Here is a 7,087-nt window from a genome sequence, read left to right on the forward strand (position 1 = left end):
CCTATAGGTAAAACACATAGTCTTCACCTTAGTCCTTTACAAGCAACTGGAAAGCACCTAAAGACCAATCACAACATTCACCTCAGTCCTATACAAGCATCCAGAAAGCACCAACTAAAAAATCACAATAATCTCCTCAATCCTATACAAGAAAATGGAAAGCACCAAAAGTTAACCAATCAAAAACTTAAAGGTTACAACAAGAAAGACAGAATAATCACTGATCAAATCTCATCATAGAAAATATGTGACACATCAACATGGTCGGGTATAAAAGATCATATGCATAACATCATCATAGAATAAAAATCCAAAATAGTAACTCTCAACCTTTGGTAGACATCCAAAATTGGTCAACACTCTAAGTCAACCCCAAACCCAACACAAAACAAAATATACAACATAGCAATGTAGTTTCATAGAATTTGTTTGGTTTTAAAAACATACAATTTTGATTTAAACAACCAAGATTCAAGTTTCTATTTTTTTAAGTCTTAGATTTTCATAACCTATTAAATTCAATTCAATTTTACAAATTATATTTACAACAACTTTACAATTAACTATTATTAAATCATTAATAATAACAATTATCAAAATCTCAATATATAATATATTGATATTTATATTTATATTAATTTATTAATATTAATAATCATTATACTAAATAATATAATAATTATTAAATTAAATAATAATAAAAAATAATTAATAATAATAAAAGTAATAATATTCAAACTTTTAATAATATTATTATTAATATAATTTAAATATATATTAAAAAAACTTAAAATTAATTAAATAGTGATTTAGAATCGCTTTCCTCAAAATTTGGGGAGGCCATTGAATGGTCGACTGCTTTGGCAGCCTACTGCCCTAGCAGTGTCGCTACCTCGACAATGCTTTCTACCTTGGCAGTGTCTGTTGCTATGGTAGCAAGGCCTAAAATTGCAGCCGAGGGGAGTTCACAACCCCTCTCTCAATTATATATATATATATATATATAATGTTTTATAAACAAAATACATACGCAAATGCCCCAATTTATAATGAAAGTTTCATGATTTTTCTTTGTAATATGTGATAAAAATTATCACAGTAAAATTATTTATTGTGGTGATTTTTATTAACATATATTTTTAAATAAATTTATGTGATAGATCTTATAGGAAAAATACGAATAACCAATTGAATTTTATATCTCAAATTTTGATTTCTTTTATAAACCCTACCCGAACCAAAATACAAATCTTTAAAGTTACAAAATGAGGGTTCCTAATTTTCAATTCATGTATAGATGTTTTCAAAAATGAAGAACAATTTTTTTCACAAACAAGGATTTCAACTCAATTAGATTCTAAAAACAATTTCATTCAGACGTAGATTTCAAAGGAAGAAACTATTCCACAAAACACACAAAATCCTACCTGGATTTAATGCTAAAACAACCGAATGTACATAACTCACAAGCAATTTCCCTTTCTTTCAAAACTCTCTTCTCAAAAATTGGCTCCTTCAAACTTGTGTGTGGAGAAATGAGCTCTAATTTCTTAATAAAGAGCTTTCTCCAATTAGGGCTTCAGTTTTGCAATCATGCGAAACCTTTTTCTTAATTATTTTATATATTTTAATTTTCATGTGTAGCCTTTTTGCAATTTAATTAAAATAACTTTATTAAATCAATTCATTTCTCTCTTTTATTAAATGCAGAGACATTTTTCATAAAATATTTATTAATTTAACTAATAATAATATTTAGAGTTTGTTATAAAAGTAAAACTCCTAAATATATTATTATTAAATTAAATAAATATGATTATGCCAAAATTAAAACTTTAATAAAATCTTTAAATTTAATTAATTTCTCAACTAATTAAATATTATTTTTTCTTTATAATTTTTTCATTAAATTATCTTTTAATTTGATTTATTTATAACTAAAAAACACAATAGACCCACAAATCCAAATATAGAAACTCAACTAAAAGACAAGGTACAGATTCAAACTCTAGGGTCAAAATCACGAATTCACGTCACTTGATGAATTTAGACAAGTAAACAACTCAAATACTTGTCCTACTTTCGAGGACAATTGGCTTAGGGTTAGGATTTGGACTCAAGAATTATCTCCCCTCTTTTACTATTGAGATACTTTGATAGGGCATGCTCATCTTAGCAATTCAGGGAAGTTGATGCCCGATACTTGCAATCTGCATAAAACTGAGCATGTACATACACATATAATCTAAACTAAATAGAGAATGATGGGAAGTGGTGCATCATGTAGATCCAGACTAGCATGTGACTACGACTCCCTTCCTCGACCACATGAGAAACATCAAATATAAAGTAAAACATACAAGTACACCATACACATACAAGTATGGGATAAGTAACCATAGAAAATACATATAAATCATCCATCTATCTATTATCATGAAATAACTAAATCGCTATATGAACATATGAAACGTCATCATCGAAAGGATAAACGTAAACACATAAAATAGTCATGTATTAAGTAGCTCATCAAATATATCAACTGAATATGAAATAACATCTAATCAAATCTAGTAACCAAGTACCGCTAATGAAAAAAAAAAATCATAAAATTGGCCTATAAGAATCTAGTAATCCAACATTAAAAGCAAACTAGGGGTAGGTGTTACATACAAACTCTCCAACTGATTTATAGAACTATTGTTCTAACAAAACTATACAATAACCACTTAACTACTAAAATAATGATAAATGCAGTAAGATAAAAGTATGTAAACTCACACACAAAAGAATTCATCAAGTGGCACATGGATTTATATGTGGAAATGATCAATGAGATGAAGAAAATCACATTGGGAGTGATATACCCACTAGCCCTTATAATGCATGTAAATGTTGAGATCTAATTGAAAAGATTATTATTGAGAAAGATTATTGAAAGAGGGAGATTGTCGAAGAAGACTATGTGTTTCAATCATTTTTTTGTTAGTAATGTCAAACCTGCTATTTGTCGGTAAGACAACTGCTTATAACATTCAAGTACTATCACTTAGTTGATTGATGAAGAGGATTTGATCAATAAGATGTAACAAAAGCACCTAGAGGAAAGGTTGAGTTATGATTATGTAATGAAGTACAAGGATCGGTTAAGACAGTGATGACATGATGTATTGATAATATAATTAAGGTTACAAATGTTGGCTACACTTAGAAAGTTTAGAAGAATAAGTTACACAAAGTTTGTCTGCCAAGCTTGATAGAGTGAATAGTTGGTGTCGAGAAAAGTCAGTACAAGCTGGGTAGAAAGTCAATTGGAGCCAAGTAAAAGCAAAATTCTAGTGGATGTTGAGCAAGACAGTTGATGTTGAGTAAAGTTTAGTTGATGCCAAGCACCAGTAAACTTTGGTTGATGCTGAGTGATTTTATAGAGGATGTCGAGCAACATAGTATGTGTCGAGCATCAGAAGGTTGATAATTTCAGCTACTGCATTATTTTAAAAATTGAAGATTCACTGAATCTGAGCTAACAAGTTTAGTTTCTTGAATTTTGTGAATCAAGAGGAAGATAAGGTTGATGAGTTGGTGGTACTGAATTTGAGGTAAATTATTTTTAGGCAAATTCAAATGGATTCTAGGAGAAGTTTCTATAAGAGATATGAGATATGGGATATATACATTATATCCTACCTAATCCATCCAAATCCTAAATTTTGATGATGGAAAATGAGTGAGAAAATATCCTAATTTCCTATTTATAGGAATGTCTAGTCATGAAGAAAAGTTTCCATGTGTACGAACCTAAGGAAGAGAAGGAGTTAAGGGTTTTGCTTCATCAAGTGACCTAAGAGAAGAGTTTGCAATGGCATAGTAAGAAAGAAGGCTTAAGGAGATGAATGCTTGAAGGGTAAACAAGCTATCAGAGCTACAAAGTATGAAGGCCAAGCAAATTTGAGGATTGAATAGAGATCTATAATCTATAAGAGAAGTTGTAATTTGTATCATATCAAAGCTCTATTGTTACTCTCTAACAATTTTATTAGTTTAGGGATTTGGATTAAGGTTGACCTAACAGTCATTTGTAAATCATTTAACCAGGTGGAATTCCAAGTGAATGGCTTAAAGTCCTCTAATAAGGCTCACTTCTAACAAGGTGATTGAAATCCCTTAATTGGGTTACGTTTAATAGTGTATATTGTAACCTTTAACAAGGTTGGCCTTTTACAGGGCATCACTTTAGAAGAGTGAAAAGGAGTAGCATGTTTCTAGTGGTTTTTCCCAAATTGGGTTTTCATGTAAATATTATTGTCAAGTGTGTTGATGAATCTATTATGTTTCATGCTTTACATTTTTGCAAGTTGATTTGATAGTAACCTACAAATGATGATGTTGCTTTTGGATTTGATTGTGTAAGTTTTTTTATCATCAACATTTTGGATCACACTCTATGATCCATCATCACACTTATTACATACTTCTCTCATCTTGATGATGGATCATAGAGTGTGATCTAAAACGTTGATGAAAAAAAAACTTACATAATCAAATCCAGAAGCAACATCATCATTAGCAATGGATTGTGGAAATCTGATACTATGAAGTAACCTACAAGTTTTAGTGATTTCATAATCTTATGAATGCATGAATGGATATGAATATTTTATGGGTTCACTACGCTATGAAAAGTTTTATTTATACATCTGAACCTTGGATAACCGATTCACCCCCCCTAGTTATTCTAAAGTATTCCAATAGTAAACAATTGCTCGATTAAGAGATACAATTATTTGTTTTGGAAACACATCATGTTAGGAATGTATATAACTTGCTAGGGTTACAAGAGCCATTGAGAGATACCTAGTAAGAGGATTTATAAATCTCTTTCTAAGAGATGTAGTTCCTTGTTAGAGGATTTAAAAAATCTTGCTAATGAAACTTTCCTTGTTAAGAGCTACAACTAGATGTAATAGTGAGAAATCAATCTGATGTATGATCTAAACATTGCATTGTCTTGTCTTGTAGATCTATGTTTCATATCCTTAAATATTTTTCAATATTCCATGAGTACTTCAGTCCCACTTCTATCTATTGTTGTTCAAAATAACCTATCCACTGCAACACTTCCTTTTGCAACTATATTCTTCATAAGCTTGCACTTTGAAAAACTCTCTTAGCCCTTACTCCTTGAGAAATCAACTAATCTTCCAAACTCATCACACAATGAATTTTTAGTCCCTTTATACACTCTCAGTGTCAAGACATAGCTATGTTAGAAATAGGGAATAATGAGAGGGGGGTGAATCAGTGTTCCATAAACTTTTGTCCATCTATCGATATAATTAACAATATTTAAACTTGCATAGATGATCAAACTAAAAAGTAAACATAATAAAAATATAATGCAACTCATAACACCATTATTTTTTAACTAGGGAAACCCTAGCCAAGGGAAAACCCCAGTGGGGATGGTACCCACAGAATGATACACTAATCAAAAGTATCTTGTAAAAGATATTGAGCATGTTAGGAGTCTATTACATATGTATAATGTATTTGTCCTTGTTATATGATTAGGCCTTGTTATAAGCCTCAACCCTATTGGGAGTTGTTATTAAAATATAAAAGGTGTAAGATGGGCCCACTTCTCAAACATGCATGCATAACTATACAATGTTATCAACAAAGATAGATACAAAAACCTTTTATAGTGTTGATATCTTCAATATCTTATATGTCTTTGTAGTTTCTCTTCAAAATTGTACTCAAAACTTCTCTACATTTTTCTAGCATCAATTTTGAATATATACCAATCCAATAAGGTGTGAATATAAACATTACATCAATATATTACAATGTCATACTTCACTTAACAACATACTATGCCTTTATACCAAAACTTCTAGTCATGTCGGCCTTGCTGCTTGATAATTGATTAAATCTTTCAGTAATATTTTTCCACATGTGGGTTAACATCTAGGATGTTTTCCCAATATTGTTAAGTAATTATTTTGGTAAACCAAAATAATTCCTTAACCAAAATGTCATTGTTGTGCCTTTTACTTTGTTATGTCCAATAAACCTATACTTGGTAAATTCTCAATAACTTGTACTATACTGGACATATTCTTTAGCATGATTACCCAAATACTATATACAACCTATTTTACCTTCCTTCAAGACTACATAACTCAAGTTTCTTTAGTGAAGTGTGTCAAACCAAAATGTCTAACTTTTAATTGTTCACCTTCACCATACTTCCACAATTTTCTAAGTTTTTATACTTTAAACATATTCTTATCTTTTTCCATCTCAAATAGACTATATGTTTCTATAATTACAACCCTAATAAATCACCTTAGCCAAATTTCCAACAATATCCTTTTTGGCATTGATGGACCCATATGGGAAAATTTGGCTAAGTGTCAAGATTGCAAAATTGCAAAGTTTGTAAAGTATTTCACATGGCCATCAAAATTTCAAAATTTGTGGATCATTAATCTTTCATATTAATATAAAATCTCTTACACGTATATTGTACCCCCCTTAGTCTATGATCTATCTTATATCTCCCTTTACAATATACATAGTACTTAGAAGCTTTTCACACTATCACTCTCTTTGACATCAATGACAAAGGTGAGTCAAAAAATGTATATACATGTCAAAAATTGTAGTTCTACCTTGAAGTCATCATGTTATATGAGTGTTGAGAAGTGTCATGTAGTCACCAAAGAACTTCTTTAAGCTACCAAACTCTTTATCCCACAAGTCCTTCAATGCATCTGCTATGTTGGTTAGTACACACAACCCATAGGCTGCAATATGTGTTGCATTGAGATTTTACTAGGAAAATTTTGCATATGATATTTTTACCTCTAAGCATGTATCTAGTTGCCTTTGAACAATAAAAATCTTCATAGTTTTGTGCTCTCTATAATGAGAATCTCTTCAAGGTTATTCCCTCGTTTAGCTCAAGTAACCTTAACTCATCATAGATTTGACCAATTCTCTATTCAATCTCTATAATCCTGGCCTTTGGAATTTTTAAATCATCTACTATTTTCTTTGATTCATCTTTTTTATCCTTGAT

Source organism: Cupressus sempervirens, chromosome 9 (assembly GCF_028749045.1).
Source record: "Cupressus sempervirens isolate cs-2001-9-10 chromosome 9, ASM2874904v1, whole genome shotgun sequence".
In the NCBI taxonomy this organism is placed as follows: Eukaryota; Viridiplantae; Streptophyta; class Pinopsida; order Cupressales; family Cupressaceae; genus Cupressus; species Cupressus sempervirens.